A 21,170-nucleotide genomic window follows, 5' to 3' on the forward strand; every position below is an offset into this window, starting at 1 on the left:
TTCAGATCTACAAGCTATGGTTTTAGAGTTTACATGACACAATATTGTCTAATGCTGTCATAATTATATTGCTTATATAATGTATATGAAGTGCTCTTGCTCTCATAGGAAAGCCGTGCTGTTCTATTCTTTGTAGTCCTAGCCGTATCTCTCAGACCTTTTTATTTGAGTACACAGGGGAAGAATCTATTTATCAATGTATAAGGGAGCATTGACCCCCCCCCCCCCCCCAACTGTCATCTTCCTTATGGGAGCAGAATTAGGTGGTCTCAGACAAAATGCCAGGTCTGTCCTCACAGCATGTTGCATAAGTCCCTCATCTGTCTTCCCAACTTAAATTTTAAACTGTTGCTGTGCTCATTTCATTGTAATGGCTCATTACTGTAGCTATAACTCTGCCTCTGGTTCTTTCATGTCAAAGGAGGACTTGTACTTCCCCATTTGCCAGTCAAAATATGTGCAACCTGTCTATGTAACATTCACATGCCAAGCATATAGCTACCCTCCTGTCTGCTGCAGTTTAGCAAAAAGTCTCCCTCAAACATTTTAAAACATTTATCTAAATATTACATTAAAAGGGGGAAGGGGGCACTTATACGCCCACAGTGTCCTATTAATATGTTTGGTCTCTGTAGTTGGCGTAGGGAAGGCTCTCTCTAAATCATCCATTTCTTAGAAAATAATTGTATTTACATTTTTTAAATGTATTCTTTGTGATGTGTTGTTGATACAGCTGACTATTGTATAAAAAGCAATGTTCTTGCTAAAGATCATGTTTATTTTTTTTAAATTCTTTATTTATATCTTGGCACAATACGCCATGACAAATCCAGATAACAATGAGACAAGTAGAGTGTCCAGGGCATTTAAAGTTTTTAGAGAACGCATTAACATTATAATGAAACCAAAAACAAAAATGATCCCATCTCACTGCGTGTTGAAGCAGCAGACCCCCTTTACCGTACCTCATAAGGTAGAAGTCTTACGGAGCTCCTGCACTTTAGCATATGACTTTTAAGAGTGCTATGGCCATTGTATGTGATCAAAAGCCTTCTCTGCATCAGGAGATAGGACTAAAGATCATATTTCATGAAAGTGTCCATAGTAGGTCCTTGGGAGCTGTTAGGCCTCCTTAGTCTAAGCTAGCATCGAGAACATGTGAAATTGCAGGCGTTGTTGCTTTGTAATGTGACCATCATCCACCACCAATTAACTGGATTTAACACTAGGTTGTATTTTGCATGTAGTTTGTCAACCCGTATTATTTGAAGAACTTCATTGATCATTTTTATGCAATAATGTTACCTTTCATTCAGTGATACAGTTGCAGTTTATTGGGTTGGTTCTCTGCTACTAATAGCACTGTTCCACTAATCAGCTACTGTGTTATAAATTGAGAATTTGGGCTTTAGCCCTATATTAATCTATTTTGGTTTACTTCTTTGCCACGGGATGTCTTGTCATTAAAGATCATTGTTATTTACATAATAGAAAAGATCTGTACTTGCAGAGTAGAAGGTGTCTGCTTTTGGGACTATCAGGGAATGCCCAGGGGTTTCAATATGTTTTGATACGTTTTGTTTTATGACACAAGAGGCATTGTTAATGTTCTAAAATAATACAAAATAAATATTAAGAGGACTGCAGCATACAGTACTAAAACAGGTAAGGCTGTAGTGGATATCCTTGACCGTGATTTCCCCCATTCAGGTTTAGATCAAAACAAAAGTGGCTGGTAGAGTTTCAAATGTTGGCTACAATGATGAAATCCTATGTTACTGAATATTCTTGTAACATAAATGGTCAGTGGTGTATGATGCTTATATTGCAAAGAGGAATCAACATGATGCTATTAATTTGAAAGGATCTTTTTTTTTTTTTTACAAAATATTGTTAGTAGTAGTATACTACTTATTTGTTATCACTATTTTCCATGCTTTCCATGCAAGGCAATAAAGGCACAGTCTCCTGGTTTACAATATAAATATCCTGCTATCTTGTTATGGTGCGCAAGTGTACAAGCACACATGCAAACACACACTATTACTGGAAGACTGTTGGGCATCATCAAAGTATCCGGAGATTTGAATTTCAAGTTAATGAATTTAAAACAGTGTAGAGTTTATCTATCACTTTGTTACCACTAAAGTCCAATCAGAGATGGGCCACTGTTGGTTTTCACAAAGACTATCCAATCTTCATAGAATTACCGGTATTCATGAAAGGAAAGGTTTTTTTTTCTATGATCTTATTTTTAGAGTCAATACGCTCAAAAGAATCTCATCAACACCTCTTACCTGGAACAACGTACTAAGGCAGTGCACATGGAGACTGGACATATCAACAGACACAAATTTGCACAGTATATAACCGTCTCTATTATCTATTATTCTCTCTGCCTAGCATCCTCTTTTGGAGCAGCCATACATTTTTGGAGGACATACAAATGTCCCCTTAATGCTTCTTTGATACATTACCCTGAATCGAGATTACACGTCAAACAATACATTCTGATGTTCAGATAACATTAGTACCTTCAGTTCTTTCTCTTTAATTCCCCAGTCCTTACTTTCTCTGCACTTAGCTTGTTTTTAGCTTTTTTTTGTCTGTTGCCAGCCTTGACATTTGGCCTGTTGTTGCTCAACCTGTATTTCCAGAACTAATCTCCAGCTTATGTAAGAGTCATAGACCTTGCACAAATCGGCCTGAATTTTTAACTTTGTACCATTGTTTTCTTTTCCCATCTTATCTGGTGCTTGTCCCACCTATTCGTTTGACTCCAGACTTGCCTGTGATTACACCAAAGTGCCAGAAAAGTCCTAGTGACCACTATATTCATGGGCTCAACTGGCAAGGTCAAGTGGGTGCTTTAGGTAAGGACTTTCTAAAGTGCCAGTACATAGACAAGCTTATCTTTGCACAGCTATATCCAGATCCCCTCTACTATTGTAACAGTAGTAACCCCCTTAGATGCCAGGCAGCTCAAAAAGATCTCAAGCGATCTGAGGGGATATTATTTCACTTGCGTATATAAATAATCTTTCTATATCTCTTCCTATCCAGAGGTAGGTAAACACTTACAAGTACTTTGTTCCTTTATGGGTACATAATATTTTAATGGCAATAATGTGTCTTCTTGGTATTTGAAGTTTCTTACTGAGAAGCTTTGCTGTCTGTATGCCAAATAGTTCTGTATTGCAACTTTTCAAAAAATATAATAATAGACCTTAGCATATCATGCCATTCATACTGTGGAGTGATTGGGACATTGTCCCAAGTACATTTACAATGAATAGCCAATTAATAACTAATCTAATTTGTTTTCATATTGATTATTTGCATTGACAGTAAAAAAAAAACCTGGAAGGTGTTACAGCAAGGGGAGAATTTAAAGTGAGATGAGGAAATCGATAAAGGGGAGAAAATAAAGTGGACAGGAGTGAAGAAGAGACAAATTGTCAATTGTTCCCTAGTACACTAATTATCGTACAGTACCAATCCCAGTATATTCAGTATATCTGTCCCCAATAAAGTCCTCCACTCCAACTCATGAAGTCTTCTTCTCCCCATCATCAAGACATCTTTCCATCACAGTCTTCCCTCACATAGCACAGGTTTCACCCTCATCTCTAGTTAGTGATAAAAGGATTGCTGGAGAGGCATTTTAAGGATACAGATGGTGGATATAAGCAAAAAAAAAATAATAAACCAAGGGGCAAACTAGAGGTTTTGAGTGAGAGGTAGGGATACATGAGGGGACATAGCATTGGATAATTCCGTGAGGGGCAGCATTTTTGGATGAGCCCTGTTTGCTCTCCTTTTGATTGTATTCTAGGACTTCCTATATAGAATTTGATGGTTTATTTCACGATCATGTAATGAATCTGATATTTTTAAGGATGTATATGTAATTCACGTATTTTCTCCTAAAATTGGAACAGAAAGGGACAGAGGAGTTGCATTAAAATCATTGCTCAAGAATTAGTTAATACCCACATTTTTCTGTCCCCTTTGCGGTGGTATTGCTGAAGGTTTCATATACTGTGTGCACTATCTTGTTCCTTCCCTAGGGAAAATACAGATCTGTGGGCCACTGGATGGCTTTTGTCTACAAGTAGAAATGATTAATTTACGTGTTGACTACATGAATCTTGAAAGGCTGTTCATATCACAAGGGGTAATATTTGGTCAGCACGGCAATAATGTAAAGGATTTTCAAGTATAATTAGATGCACATGATTATTCTTACAAACTAAAATTAGAAAAGAAAAGGTTAAAATGTATAATCCCATCTATGTTTCTCTTCGTATGTGTTGTTGCTTATTGCTAATTATTCTAACTAGTTATTCTGCTATCTTGGCCACAAGATTAACGGACAATCTTTAAAAAAAAAAAAAAAAAAAAATTCTACACCAATGTTTTGCAAAATAATTGACAAAAGCTCAAAAGCTAGTGTTTTCTAATATTTTTTGTTTTAATTAAAGAGTTTTTTCATGCTTGTCAAGTCATGCACTCACAGCGTCTTACCATGAATTAATATATTTTGCCAAGAAAAGTAAATAGCACATTCTTCATTAAAACATTTATTTTAATTGCTGCAATTGCTAAAGGATTAAATATTTATTGATATGATAATATATTTTATGAAAGTATACTGTATAGTTTGAATAATTATTCAAAGTATGTTAAGTGGAAATTATTTGATCAGAAAAATGCTGGAAACACATTTCCTCATCTGGCAATGTTTGGGAATCAAGCGAGATTGGGCACTGGATATAAAGACCCTTTTCCCCTTTAAAGAGCAATGTGTAATGTATTTTGTTACCACTCATGTGTTGTAATAAACATTTTTTTTTTAATACAAAACAATATAATATTTAAATGGAGTGTTGTGATTTGTTATCCTCTGAAAAATCTTCAAATAAGATAAATACATATGGGGTCATTATATCTTCACTGAGTTTATAAAAATATATCTGTCATATGTCCAACTCTAGAACAGGGTAACCCCAGACATATTCCATTTCTTAGAGACACAATTTGCTAAGTTTCAAAAAAATATTTTCATTAATGCCTTAAGGGCGAAACTTCAATTTGCTTGTTTTGTACTTTAGGACCAGAGCAATTTAAGCATATATTTTCCATTTTGTGTTCAACCACAATTTCCAAATTTCTCATTTATTGCATCAACACATATTATATACCATTTTTCAAAGGACAAAAATAGCTGGTGCCTGTTCACCAATTGTCCTTCCTTGCACCACTTTTGGTAGGTACTAACCACTGTATTAAAAATTTAAAAATATCATGTGTTAGGCTTTGGTTCAGGACTATAAAAAGGCTTTGTTCATGCCTTTTCCCTTGTCCGGTTAGGTGTATGGGGCTTACCGAACGGATTAGGAGCATTGTGTTCGTATACTGAACAGTCAGACCACCCGCAAGTGGAGTGTGCAGCTCATTAACCTCCCTGACTTGTGCTTAACTGCAACTTAATTGGTTATCGACTGGGTGGTCGTCGTTCATATGTGCGAATGCGTGGCGGCGGCCATCTTTAGCCACAAACACAGACGTGTTTGGTCGTTGAGTGCATGGAACTATAACCGGACACTCGACGGCACGAACACCGCTGGGACTTCCACCTCCAGTTATGTTCGGTTGGATTCATACGAATTGAATGGCATTCGGTGGGAGCATACTCCGAAACAAGATACACTGGCTGAGCATATGCACAAACAGTCCATTCATTAGTTTTTGTGTGTCTTGTACTCCTGAAAGAGACTGACCACACAGCTTGATTTCATGGAACTCTTTTGGGCAGGAGCCTCGTGTGCAGCCGGGTAAATTATGACTTCCATGGAAATCTCAGACCCCTCAACCGATCAGGGTGATTTTTGGATATGTTGGTCCCCCAGATCAGGGCTATTAGGGGGTGTGACTTTTGTGCGATTTCCATGTGTTTTAGGGGTACTTTCTTGACATTGTTAAAATGTGTGTTTTCTGTGCCTGGAGATAACTTAGTACAGTTCCTGACTCAATTATCTCCCAGGCACATGGGAGGGATTATCTTATTTTGTGTGGGAGTGTCCTGGACCTGGGAGCCAATGTAATTGTGTGTATGTTTTTATTGTAATCTACTCTCAGGTCCAGTGGGGAGTGCCCCTTGCATGTGGACCTGCATATAAGGCCAGTTGTGACTGCCAATAAATTAATTCCTGCCTCCCCTTAACATAGAGTCTCATCTCATGTGTGGGGAACAGCTGTATCTGCTCTGGGGATTGCTATATCACAATACTCCTGGGTTATGGTCACTTGCTTTTGTAAGAGCACCCTGCACTGCTCCCTGGCTTAGGAGAGGTCTACCTACTGGAAACTGGATCCTAGTCTTGGGTCCAAGGTGGATGGAGGACAGCGAGAACCCAACCAAGCTGTAACGCTGGAAGTGGGGACTACGGTGCTGATGGTGTCCGGTGGAGTGCTTAGGAGTACTCGGAGGTACTAGGAAGCAGCGATTGGTGGAGGCAACTGGTTGGGGTGCCAGGCAGTCCGCCACAGTACTAATATAAAACCTGCTGCAAATAGTATTCTTGGAGGTCGGTTTTCCTCCTTGCTGAATAAATAATCAGGTCTGTTAGTAGAGATGAGGTGTTTTTTTTTTTTTTAAAGTTGTCCCAAATGAAATAGAAACACAAAAAGATGCCAATAGTGTAACCCAATATATACAGTGTCCTAGATAATGTAATGATAAAGCTACACTCACAAGGAGAGAGCCTTCAATCATCTCTTAGATAAGGCTTTGAGTGGAATAATCCCCACTCTCGGGAAAAAAATGGAGACGTCACAGTTGACATATGACACATGACACAGTTGACATATGAAATAAATGGAATACAATAAAGTGCTGTCTGCTTTGAATATTGGTACTAGAAAAAAAATTTGCAATGAAATCTACTAACATTTTTGGGAGTATCATGTGCTCCGTTAAATCAGCATGGGTGATATGATCCCCACCAAGGATATATGTAGGTAGATTTGGAGGAAAGTGCCAGTGCTTGGATAGGTTCCTCTGAAGGTATTGGAGAGATGCAGGATCAAGGTTAAAATATATACGGTATTTAAAAAGATTTTTTGAATGGTAAAAACAATATATTCCAGCCCTTGACAGCTGCTACTGTAACAATGTAATCAATGCTTATCTCTTCACCTGTCAGTGGTTAATAGTTGTGGCTGATCAGTGTTCATATTTAGCTATTTACCTAAGAATATTTTGACATTTTTTACATTTAACTGGCCGTTAAAAACGGTATATTTTTTTATGAGTATTTCCTAAACATAATGTGTGCTAATAATTTATAAAACCACAAAATTCTGTTCAACGACATTTCCCGAGTACTATCACACTCCTAATATGTACCTGTGTCACTATCCTGTCAGTCCACGGTACCATATAAGAGGCATAACCATTTACATTTTTACATTTGGAATTTTGTTAGATGGATTTGATGAGACTTTGTCTTATTTTAGGGCATTGTAGCAGTTTGACTGTTTGAATTATATCACAGAGACCTACCATTTATGAAAGAAGATACCATGAGGTAAGCCAGATGGTACATTTTGAGCCTTATTATACAGCTATGTATTCATCAATGGTATTTTATTTTTGCTTTTTTTTTTCACATGGTAGTGCAATTTGGCGGTTTATTTTGTAAACTAGATCTCCTCTACTGAATGATCTCTTGAATACAGAATGCATTTGCATACTATTGTTACGCTTTTGTAAAAGCAAATTACTTTGCAGTATCTTATCTGATAATTTAAAATGGATTTAACTTACCTAAAATGCAGCCCAAAATACAATACAAAACTGAATCTTTCTACGTGGTTAGATCAGTTCATATGAAAAACAAATTGGTTCCTTCTCACCAAATCAATTACTATTGATTTTTTATTTTATTTTATTGGGGATATTACTTTCATGCCTCTCTTTTCAGAGGTTTTAGACAAACTTGGTAACACGACTTTCCATCTCCAGGCTCATCAGGACTCATCAGAAGCAAAGATGTAATGGTATTCTAAAATAGAAGTATTGCATGTTTCACTCAAAGATAACTTTCCACCACATTTGACCACAAAGACAGAACTGTTTGATTTTTTATTTTATACAACAGCCCCTTTTCAGACCTAGTTTACTATGGTTGGATACATTTTTCAAATTATTTAATAATTTTGGATACATTTAAAACATTTTTTTTTTAAATATGAAACATTTTAAAAGGTATATCATGTATAAATAATACATATATGTCAATATATATAAAAAAATATATAAACACATTACAAAATGAATATATATTGTTTTACATGATATTAAATCATTTTAAAAGCTTATCCATCAATATTTAATACTTTAAAAAGTGTATCCAACAATAATTATAACCAGAAATGAATGGACTCCCCAGTGAATTATTTATGTCATCATGTGCTTTCAGTGGAGAGAAATAAAACGCACTTGAGCATTAGAATTATTTACCCCATTTAGACCAGTATAGCGTTTTAAAAGGATTACTTTTTAGCACTTTATTTACCTTATGACGATTTTAGAGTTTTTGAAACTCTCCACCATTTAATCATTATAGTTGAGGAAATGCCAGACTCTTTTTTTGAAATGATTGATTAAGAGCAGCAAAACACCTTCTATAAATATCCTGCAGATAGATGTTGATAAACCCAAAGGTGCTGATGAACATACTATTACATTTTACTTGGGAGGCTAGCAGATATCTCCCTAGAAGGGGTGTCCTAACCATATCTATTCACAAAGAGGATAAGTAGTCCACTAAAGGCGGACTCATTCACAATTCCTCACGGGAACTGAGACGGTTAAGGATGATTTATTTTTCCCAATACAAATTAATGATATTTGGAAAACCACTTATGCTAAAATAAACCTGCCAACGCTTGTTAGTACAAATTGGTGATCCTAAAATGATTAAATATCTTTCTCTCCAAAGTCACTGGATACAGTATCTGGCTGATACTTCAGGTATATATATTACATTTTATTATCTATTTCTATAGGTAATAAATCAGCCAAACACCTGCTTTTAGCTGTGGATAATCTCCATAATGAAATCTATACTGGCAATGATCTTTTCCACAAGAATACCATACAAATCAATTTGATTAATTACCCTTTGCCTCTGGAATAGGCTAAATGAAGATCCAGAGGGACCCTGAGTTCTACTCAACAGATGCAACCCGTGTCTCAGTTGCAGATAATAAATCAATATCCTATAATATATTGGATAGGTCCTAATGTAAACTATTGCAAATAGAGATGTGTGTACAAACAAACAAAGCACGGCAGCCCACTGCATATAATTAATGCCAATTCTAATGTTAGTGTTTCTCTTTTCAGTTAAAAAATTCAAGTCAACCCCAACAAGTCGGGGGCGGAGCCTGACCAGCGAGCAGAGCAGACGTGCTCTGCATTAGCTCCTGAAAAACAGGCACAAAAAAGGAGATTTAAACTGGCTAAAGTGATCTCACCCTCCTGCAGGTGGGCCCATTGGACTGGGGAGACCGGCCTGAACCCTGAGACACCGAAACGGGCACCCGTGATAACCGGGCTCCGCATCGGCAGAATGGGGCCTACCACGGGAGTCGGCGGAGAAAGGCGGCAGCTTTCCCGCCAATCGCACACAGCCACTGGTACGCCTGGAACACTCTCTCTCTCCCCCCCCCCCGATTGACCGGTGGGGGTTATCCCGGTCCCCGCCAGATGGGGAACCCCACGCCCAGCACCCTCCGACTAAGCCTGCGACCCCTTCAAGCAAAGCGGGGATGGGGGCCTCCAAAATGGCGGAAGCTTGTAAATCAACGTGGCAAATTAAGCACAAGCCTACCGGGCCGGACTCTTCATACCGGTCCCTGCTGGGAGAAGAGACCCAAACGCAACCACGAGGACAAGCAGTCCTGCAGACATGCGACCAAGCCAAAAAGGCAGAGAAGGTATGGCTCCCACATTCCGGAGACATACTCGCCAGGCTGAACAAACACTTTCGGGAATTCTGGCGGAAACTACGAAGCAAACTATGCCCACTCACACCACCACAGCGCAGGGGAGCCCTGAAACACAGCCGCACGATCAGAACAGCACAACCACTGGGGGCGGACCGGAGAGGTGAGAGCCGGATGGCACAGAGATCCCCCTCAGGCCCAGAGTTCTTAGAAAAGCCTGTCCCCTCCACTCTTGGTCCACCCAGGCTGAAGGCAAAGCCGGGCGCAACCCTGAGACATCGCCCACACTGGTGGAGGGCTCGCCGTCGCACTCAGCGGCCGATCACCCGCACCCCCAGCCACTCCCAACGGGAGAGAGACCTGGCCCCTCGCGACAGCCAAGACCGTGGACCCAAGATGTCGGCCCTGCTACTGGCCCGGGGTAGGGGAATGGACTTACCTCGCTCCATCCAAGCCGCTAACTCCACTCTCGGCCAGACTCACTGCGACACCCATCGCGCACAGAGGAATGTCACACCACTATCTCACACCTGGGTAAAGCCTAAGGGACATACCTGGAGAGCAAAGCCCACGCATAATGGACTATGCACATCTGTACTACAGAAGCCCACACAGGGAATCGGCTGACTCTGAGAGATGGATGCTGGCCAAGACAGGCCACCGACCAGGGACTTTGACCACAGAATGCTGACCAGCGCTTCAACGGCAAAAAATATACATGTTTTGTTTTAGTTTAGGCTCGCTGCCCACCTACGCTACACACTTTTTCAATGTAATAACTTGCAGTAGACTAGCAACCTAATGCAGAGTACCTAGAACTAGCCTGTACCACACATTTGAATGCTAATATGTGCATACTCTGAGACGCCCAGTAGTTAAAAACACAGTTATCAGTGATCTCCTTCGGTAACTCTATCACTTGTGGTATTTGATGCACTCACGTTAGCAGTTTAAACTATGATATTGGTTGATATGTCTAGACATAGCTGCAGGCTTAAAACAGTCTATTTCTTGTAACTCTTGTATAACTTTGCAGTCATTTCTTTAGGATAGATAGTTAACGTTTGCAATGTGCTCTAACCGGTCAGATCTATTCTTATAAAGCATACAGCCTGTAATACTATTGCCTACCTTGGTAGGAATGTAAGCCTCCTGGGACATATCATGATCCTAAAATGCGTACTCATAGGCGGCCACTAAACCCTGCATGTTACACTTTTGTTTATTTTTTCTTTATTCTTTTTTTTCTTTTTGTTATCAATTAAATACTTCTCATTGCTGATACCTGCCCTCACACTGCCTAATGCTACTGCAATGCGGGTCATTACCAACAATCTAAACTTGTATGTTAACCTTCCGTATACCTCCTTTAACTTGTCCTAATGTACCCAACATACCCCGTTTTAGGTATGAAGCGTTTCATACGAGCAAAATTCATGGCATGTAAAGAGGGATAACGATATTGTCTGCTTCTCTTAGTTACCAGCATCCTTCTGTTTACTTATAGCAATAAGCAGCTACTGTCGAGCTATTTAACAATAACTACAGGATCAAGCTAACTGTTGTTCTCTGTTTTATTTTCTAACAAAAAAGTGCACAGTAATGCCAATATGCCCACTTTGTTAACCTCATTGTTTACTCCTAAGTTTGCTTTTGCTGTTGTGGCATAGCAAAAATGTATGTTACTCCTATGCACATCAAAAATAAAGAATTAAAAAAAAAAAAAAAAAAAAAAAAAAAACCCCAACAAGTCAGTTGGAAGCATATTGGCGCAAAAAGAATGACTTAGTATTGGAGCTTCCTGGGGATACTGATGAAGACCTGCCTAGAAGGACAGATGGGAAGTATTGCAGAACTAGAACCATTATCAAGGATACTGCTCCAAGATTCACCAGGATTCACCCTAAACGGTAAGGTTTACAAACACATTTATAAGCGTGCATCCATAATCATTGAAGGAAAGTTCTTATCGTAATACAACTTTCTAATCACCGCAGGCATACTTCTCATCTGACTGAATGTGAAAAGGAACCTGTGACGCAAAGAAACAAATATGTTACATCAGCGACGATGTGAGTAACCCATTATATTTTTTATTATGATATCCACAGAAATTATTCTGGGCTGATGTCAAAAAGAAATTAGGGCTCTTTTGAAAATGGGTGAATTTTTAATTGCTTAACAATATTATTTTAATAATTGAAATTAACACTATTTAATATTAATACCGTAATAGCCCTAACTGGGGAAAGCTTGTGATTCCTCTCTTGTACTGTGAATATAATTGTAATTTCTGTTATGGAGACACCCGTGTGCCAATATTCTTGGTGTCCAGAATTGTTTAGCTCCCATCCTATGTCATATTGCACATTAACAGGAAACGGTCACTTCTCCGGATATTTAATATTATGCTGACTTATTCCCTTTGTTTAACATATATGTAATTTTGAGTTGTAAATAATTAAAGGACCACTCTAGTGCCAGGAAAACATACTCGTTTTCCTGGCACTAGAGTGCCCTGAGGGTGCCCCCACCCTCAGGGACCCACTCCCGCCCGGCTCTGGAAAGGGGAAAGGGGTAAAAACTTACCTTTTTCCAGCGCTGGGCGGAGAGATCTCCTCCTGCTCTCCTCCTCCGATCCGCCTCTTCTCCTCCCCGTCGGCTGAATGCGCACGCGTGGCAAGAGCTGCGCGCGCATTCAGCCGGTCACATAGGAAAGCATTCTCAATGCTTTCCTATGGACGCTGGCGTGCTCTCACTGTGAAAATCACAGTGAGAAGCACGCAAGCGCCTCTAGCGGCTGTCAATGAGACAGCCACTAGAGGACATAGGGGGAAGGCTTAACCCATTCACAAACATAGCAGTTTCTCTGAAACTGCTATGTTTATGAAAAAATGGGTTAACCCTAGAAGGACCTGGCACCCAGACCACCTCATTAAGCTGAAGTGGTCTGGGTGCCTAGAGTGGTCCTTTAAACTAAGAAATATATACCACTTTATCCTGCAACTGTTAATTTTTAAACCTCTCTTGTGCCTTATTTAGCCACCTCCTCTGTGCCCTCTTAACCCCCTACCCTGTGTCCTTCTTGGTCCAACATTCCCTGTGCCCTGTTTAGCTCCCCTCTTGTGTCCCCTCTCATGTGCCCTTTTTTTTCCAACCTCCCCTGTGCCCTCTTTAGCCCCTTCTCCTGTGCTCTTCTATGTCCAACCTCCCCTGTGCCCTATTAAACCCCCTCCTCTGCCTTTTTAAGCCCCTCCCCTGTGCCCTTCTTTCTCTTTAAAAGAAGAAAAACTACCACATCAAGAGGACATAGTCTTAAATTAGAGGGACAAAGGTTTAAAAATAATATCAGGAAGTATTACTTTACTGAGAGGGTAGTGGATGCATGGAATAGGCTTCCAGCTGAAGTGGTAGAGGTTAACACAGTAAAGGAGTTTAAGCATGCGTGGGATAGGCATAAGGCTATCCTAACTATAAGATAAGGCCAGGGACTAATGAAAGTATTTAGAAAATTGGGCAGACTAGATGGGTCGAATGGTTCTTATCTGCCGTCACTTTCTATGTTCTCCGCCCTCCCCTGTGCCCTTCTTTGTCTCCCATCCTGTGCCCTCTTTGTTCTTTGTTTCACCTCTCTTGTGCTCTCTTTAGTCCCCTACCCTGTGTCCTTCTTGCTCCAACCTCCCCTGATCCCTGTTTAGTCCCTCTCCTGTGCCCTTCTTTGTCCAATCCTCTGTGCCCTATCAAGCCACTCCCGAATGACCTCTTTCGCCTCTTCTTTGTCCCACATCTCCTGTGCCCTATTTAGCCAGCCTGGTGTGCCCTCTTTAGCCCACTCCCCTGTGCCCTCTTTAGCACAGGGGACGGGGCTATAGAGGGCAACTCTTTGCACCCACCTCCACTGTGCCCTCTTAAGCCCCCATCCTGTGTCCTTCTTGTCCCCCCTCCTGTGACCTCTTTAGCCCCCTCCCGTGTCTTTGTTAGTCCAACCTCCCCTTTGCCCTAGCCCTACTCCTGTGCCCTTCTTTATCCAACCGCCCCTGTGCCCTATTTAGTCCTTCTTCTCCCCCTCCTGTGCCCTATTTAGCTCCCTCCCCTTCTTTGTCCTTCTTTTCCCTCCCCTGTGCCCTTCTTTGTCCCTCCTCCCCTGTGTCCCTCTTTGTCCCCCCTCCTGTGTCCTTTTTAGCACCTCCCCGTGCTCTATTTAGCTCTCCTCTTGTGCCCTCTTTAGCACAGGGGAGGGGGCTAAACAGGGCAACTCTTTGCACGCACCTCCCTTGTGCCCCTCTTTGCCCCCTCCTGTGTCCTCTTTAGTCCCTCCCCTGTGCCCTCTTTGTCCCACTGCCCTGTGCCTTCTTTGTCTCCCATCCTGTGCCCTATTTAGCCACCCTTCTAAGTCCTTCTTCTCCCTCGTCCTGTGCCCTCTATAGCCCCCACCCCATGTGTCCTTCTTGAACCCCTCCCCTGTGTCCTTCTTGGACCCAGCACAGGGGGGCACAAGAAGGACCCACCCCTGTGCCCTATTTATCCCCCCTCCTGTGTCCTTCTTGTGCCCCCTCTGTGCTGTCTTTAGTCCCCCTCATGTGTCCTTCTTTATCCAACCTCTCCTGTGCCCTCTTTAGCCCCTTTCTGTGTCCTTCTTGTCCCTTCCCTACCCTTATTTGTCCCACCTTCCCTGTGTCCTTCTTTGTTTCACCTCCTCTGTGCCCCCTCCCCTGTGTCCTTCTTGGTCCAACCTTCCCTGTGCCCTGTTTAGCTCCCCTCCTGTGTCCCCTCTCATGTGCTCTTTTTTCCAACCTCCCATGTGCCCTCTTTTGCCCCCTCTCCTGTGCCCTTCTATGTCCAACCTCCCTTGTGCCCTATTAAGCCCCCTCCCCTGTCCTCCTTTCTCTGCCCTTCTTTGTCCCACCTCCCCTTGTCCCACTTTAGCCCCCACTCACATCCTGTACCCTTTTTTTTAGCCCCTTCCCTTGTGCCCTTCTTTGTCCCACCTTCCCTGTGCCCTTCTTTGTTTCACCTCTCTTGTGCCCTCTTTACCCCCTCCCCTGTGTCCTTCTTGGTCCAACCTCCCCTGATCCCTGTTTAGTCCCTCTCATGTGCCCTTCTTTGTCCAACCTCCCCTGATCCCTGTTTAGTCCCTCTCATGTGCCCTTCTTTGTCCAACCTCCCCTGTGCCCTCTTTAGCCCACTCCCCTGTGCCCTATTTAGTCCTCCTCCTATGCCATCTTTAGCCCACTCCCCTGTGCCCTTCTTTGTTCTACCTCTCCTGTGCCCCATCCTTGTTTCACCTCTCTTGTGCCTCTGTTTATCCCCCTCCTGCGTCCTTCTTGCGCCCCCCCATGTGCTGTCTTTAGCCCCCCTCATGTGCCTGTCTTTTTTCAACCTCTTCCGTGTCCTTCTTGTCCCTCCCCTGACCATATTTGTTCCACCTACCCTGTGTCCTTCTTTGTTTTGCCTCTCTTGTGCCCTATTTAGCCACCTCATCTGTGCCCTCTTTACCCCCTCCCCTGTGTCCTTCTTGGTCCAACCTTCCCTGTGCCCTGTTTAGCTCCCCTCCTGTGTCCCCTCTCAGGTGCCCTTTTTTCCAACCTCCACTGTGCCCTCTTTAGCCCCCCTTTTGTGTACTTGTCCCCCCTCCTGCGCCTTCTTTAGCCCCCTCCCATGTTCTCCTTAGACCAACCTCCCCTTTGCCCTAGCCCTACTCCTGTGCTTTTCTTTACCCAACATCCCCTTTGCCCTAGCCCCCTCCTGTGCCCTTTTTTGTCCAACCACCACTGTGCCCTATTTAGTCCCTCCCCGTGCCCTTCTTTGTCCCTCCTCCCCTGTGTCCTCTTTAGCCCCCTCCAGCATCCTTCTTGTCCATCCTCCTGTGCCCTCTTCAGCCACCTTCCGGTGTCCTTCTTGTCCCCCCTCCTTTTTAACCCTTTCTCTGTGCCCTTCTTTGTCCCACCTCCCCTGTGCCCTATTTTGTCTCACCTCCCCTGTGCTCTCTTTAGCACAGGGGAAGGGGGCTAAACGGGGCAACTCTTTGCACCCACCTCACCTGTGCCATTCTTAGTCATTCCTCCCCTGTGTCCTCTTTAGCCTCCTCTGTGCCCTTCTTTGTCCCTCTTTCCCTGTGCACTATTTTCCCCTTTTTAGCCACCTCCCCTGTGCCCGTCTTGTTTCAACCTCCCTGTGCCATTCTTTGTCCATCCTTCCCTGTGCCCTATTTAGCCCCCTCCTGTGTCCTTTTTCCCACCTCACCTATGGCCTCTTTAGCCCCTCCCCTGTGTCTTTCTTGTCCTCCCTCCTTTGCCCTCTTTAGCCACCTTCCAGTGTCCTTCTTGTCCCCCATCCTGTGTCCTTTTTAGCACCTCTCCTGTGCCTTATTTTGCCACCCTCTTTAGCCCACTCCTGTGTGTCCTCTTGTGCCCTCTTTAGCACAGGGGAGGGGGCTAAACAGGGCAACTCTTTGCACCCACCTCCACTGTGCCCTCTTTAGCCCCCTCCCATGCCCTCTTAAGCAGCCTCCCCCATGCCCTATTTAGCCCCCTCCTGTGTCCTTCTTGGTCCATGCCCCCCTTTTGCTCTAGCCCTACTCATGTGCTCTTCTTTGTCCAACATCCCCTTTGCCTTTGTCCAACTGCCCCTGTGCCCTATTTAGCCCAACTTTCCCTGTTCCCTATTTAGCCCCTCCTCTGTGCCTTTCTTTTTCCCTCTTTCCCTGTGCATTCTATAGCCCCCCTCTTTTGCCTTCTTTAGCCACTTCCCCTATGCCCTTCTTGGTCCCACCTCCCCAGTGCCTTTCCTGTATCAACCTCCCTGTGCCCTTCTGCCTTCCTCCCCTGTGCCCTTCTTTGTCCATCCTTCCCTGTGCCCTATTAAGCCCCCCTCCTATGTCCTTTTTTCCACCTCACCTATGGCTTCTTTTGCCTCTCCCCTGTGTCCTTCTTGTCCCTCCTCCTGTGCTCTCTTTAGCATCCTCCCTTGTGCTGTGTCTGGTCAACCTCACCTGCTTAGTGGGCAGTTCGTGTTGGGCGAGCCTCTTTCCTGTACCTGGTCCGACAGAAAACAGTTCTCAGAGAGACTCCTCTACTGCGGTCTGCCTGCTCGGCCACGCTACATTCAATGACTGGCAGGAGGGGAGTGCTGTCCAGTGTTAAAAGGCACCCTTGGCGGACCGCCACCCCACAGTGGCAGACTATGTGGGGCGGACCGCCACCCCACATAGTCTGCCACTGTTCCTTGCTACAATGCGCTTGCTTGTAGGTGCAGGCAGAACCACTAAACAGTACATTGAGAGAACCTTAAAGTTACTCACCTCTAAATTTCACTTTTATTTCTCTTTATCTTTAATTTGATTATTTGTATCATTTATTACAAATATGATATTGTTTCCTTTTAAGTTCATACTCTTATATGTATGGAGTATAACTCTAGAAATGTTACATAAATACATTAAAACCACAATCTAAAAAGTAAACGTGTTGTGTTTCCTACAGCCATGGTTTTTTAAAAAAAATATTTTGGGATTATGCAATATGTTCCCAGTCTAACCATCAGAATTTTAATAAGAAATGGCCGCAAGGTCAGAGTCTAGTGGTCTCATGAGAACAGAGTAAGAAAGTGGGGGTAACCCACAGGGAATTGAGAATAAATAAGGAGAGAAAATCTGTTCACATTGCCTATATTAGGTTAACAGAAGTAGTATAAAAACTGAAGTGAACTTTATTAATTGGGTAAGAGACACCAATCTAGAAAAAGAAACTCGGCCGTAGCTGGCTAACTAGACAGTGAGTCAATAGTGACAGCTAGGGTAGAGGGCATGAAGAGAAAAACATAATAACAAAATAGATAAGTAAAGAGGGGTATAAAGAATACAGAGGAAAAGGATAGATAATACAGAGGACCTCACAAGTCGTGAGGGATAAAACTAAAGAAAGTGCTGAGACAATTCCCACTAATTAGCCACGATAGGCTAATGATGAGAAGCCCACACAATGTCTTTAGGTAATATCGTAATATTCCTATGTATCCATAGGGATGTACACTGTAGCGTATCCCAATGTCATGAACAGTGCTAGTGTCAAAGTATCGAAGGTTAAGATACAGTACACTATATAAACATAGTAAAACTGAGAAGGGATACTGCTATAAGAGAAGTACATCGGAGTTGGTTCCTATCACTGCCAGTGATCATATAGAGTAGTGTGCCGTAGATTACATGTATATATCACGGCATGCAAGTAGCTAAGTCCATGCTATAACCTTGTGCTGTAATTGTACCGGGGTAGCGGGTGTAACCGCTAAAAATTCCTATACCTTGTGATGTTATAATTGAGTGGTGATCGGAGTATGTCGGGTCAGAGAAACTCCTAAATAGATATAGTAGGGAAGGGTACCTTTGAGGGTACCTGGTATAGGAAAGAAGAGTAAAGAGGTATGCAAAGCTCAAGGGATGGCAGGTTGCCGCCGTAATACATGGAGAGGCTATTCCTGCTATTTCAATCGCTGGCTCGTATTGCTACCAAGGTCGGTAGTGTCACTAGCTAGTCCGCACCTCATTCCCCGCTCCAGATAAAGTGTAGCTCAAATAATGGTAAGTATAGGAGGGGGGGGCAAGGAGAGGTGACGAGAGACACTGCAAGTAGAGTCTAATCAGTCTGGTGATAGGAGTGCTAAAATCGTTGCACCCCGACGCGCGTTTCGCCTGGATCAAAGGCTCATCAGGGGGAAATGATTTCCCGACATGCTAAGGTTTAAAAAGGCCGCCCTTGAATCTAATTGGTTGCTTGTTGCTTCAAGGGGTATGGTGGCCGAAATGGCTGAAAAGGCAAAAGGAAAAAGCCGATGTCCGTTTCTATGGTGATATGGTTAAACATCCATGAGCCATACTAAAGTGGGCTCGATACTGTCGGTATGTCTAAACACTTGATGGGGTATCCTTGAAGATCAGGAAATGTTATGATGGTGTCCCATTATTCTAGAAACGGTTTAGGCAGAGTACTGGGAGATAATGTTAATGAATTTTTAGCGGTTACACCAGCTACCCCGGTACAATTACAGCACAAGGTTATAGCATGGACTTAGCTACTTGCATGCCGTGATATATACATGTAATCTACGGCACACTACTCTATATGATCACTGGCAGTGATAGGAACCAACTCCGATGTACTTCTCTTATAGCAGTATCCCTTCTCAGTTTTACTATGTTTATATAGTGTACTGTATCTTAACCTTCGATACTTTGACACTAGCACTGTTCATGACATTATTTGAACCCTGCTACTTGGGATACGCTACAGTGTACATCCCTATGGATACATAGGAATATTACGATATTACCTAAAGACATTGTGTGGGCTTCTCATCATTAGCCTATCGTGGCTAATTAGTGGGAATTGTCTCAGCACTTTCTTTAGTTTTATCCCTCACGACTTGTGAGGTCCTCTGTATTATCTATCCTTTTCCTCTGTATTCTTTATACCCCTCTTTACTTATCTATTTTGTTATGTTTTTCTCTTCATGCCCTCTACCCTAGCTGTCACTATTGACTCACTGTCTAGTTAGCCAGCTACGGCCGAGTTTCTTTTTCTAGATTGGTGTCTCTTAACCAATTAATAAAGTTTACTTCAGTTTTTATACTACTTCTGTTAACCTAATATAGGCAATGTGAACAGATTTTCTCTCCTTATTCAGTCTAACCATCATGAACAGTGATCAACCATCACAGTTGGTAAGTGTATAATTTGGTTTGTTTGTTTCTTGTTTTTGGGAGAGGGTTGTTTGTCTAAGTGGGTGGCTGTATGTTCACACATTATACACAAACATGTGGAAAGAAGACAAAACATACATGGAATTAGAGTTTTCACTTTATTGAAAATGAAATTACTATATATGTGTTATGTATACATTAGTAGATCATCATTCTTAAAACTAACATGTGCAAAAAAATGTTTTCCTTGAAACAATTTAAAATGGCTTTTTGTAGATCAGGCTGCAAACTCTCAAATTCAAATTGATACTCTTGTCTGTACCACAAAGAATTGCATTTTTCACTTGGGTAATTAAAATATTGTTCCTACTTTAAACCTCCCTCACTTTATCCAGTCACGACCTTCCAGTTACTGCTATTGCCTTCTTTTTCAAAATGATCCTAGTTTTAGATTTTTAAACCCTATTTTTAATATAATGTTTGTATAAATGTCCAAAAAAAATCATACAGGAGGGTAATTTATTCCCTAGATTGATTTATCCTTTCTTGCATACTTTTCATGGACAGAAATCAAATGCATTCTATTTCAACCAGGGTTGCCCAACCTTGAATTTCCCTGAAATAAATTCCCCATAAATCTCTGACAGATGCACTGTCCTCAACGAGATAATCTTTTTAGGATATTAAGAATTATTGTAAGTATAATCGCTAGGGTGCCAGACATGCCGGTTCTAGACTGCACTGAGTGACATTTCACCAATCTATAAACTCAAGGTACCAGCATGCTATAAAGGCATCCTGCTACAAAGTATATTCACTAGAACTGATTGGTGCCTCTCCAGCTGTGCTATAGGTAGAAAAGGCTTAGCATCAACTGAACTGTAGTTCAACAATAGCTGGAGAGTGCTGTTCAAGGGGTAACCTAAGGCTACCATTTTAGCTGCACCTACCTTATGCACTAGTTTTCATTTCAGTATTCAAGGACAATCACATTTGAATAGAACTGAATAATCACCTTGAATGTCCAAGATGTAATTAAACTATACATTGGACAAGCAGAAACTGCATTAAACGTGCAAATTAAATGATGTCTGAAATTGCATTCAAGTCCTGTGCAAATAACCCACAGTTACTCAGTCATACACAGCCCCCATATATGCTTGATAGACGTGGTGGTGCTCACCAATTCTCACATATACGTGTAGTGTATACTGCACTGCTGTTGGCATATTAAAGTAAAGAGCAATGTATAAAATAGTTTGTTTATTTTATCTATAGAACTGGAAAGAACAATATATGTGTCTCCAGCTACAAAACAGCTGGGTATTTATTTTAAAAGGGATCTATAGGTACCAGCGTGCTGTGTTAACGTGTTGTATTACTTTTTGCATACATCATTGGGCAGGCTAAGTTATATAGTCAATTTACAGTCAATTTTATATAGTTTTTGTGAAAC

This window comes from Pelobates fuscus, chromosome 13 (assembly GCF_036172605.1).
Source record: "Pelobates fuscus isolate aPelFus1 chromosome 13, aPelFus1.pri, whole genome shotgun sequence".
NCBI classification, from domain to species: Eukaryota; Metazoa; Chordata; class Amphibia; order Anura; family Pelobatidae; genus Pelobates; species Pelobates fuscus.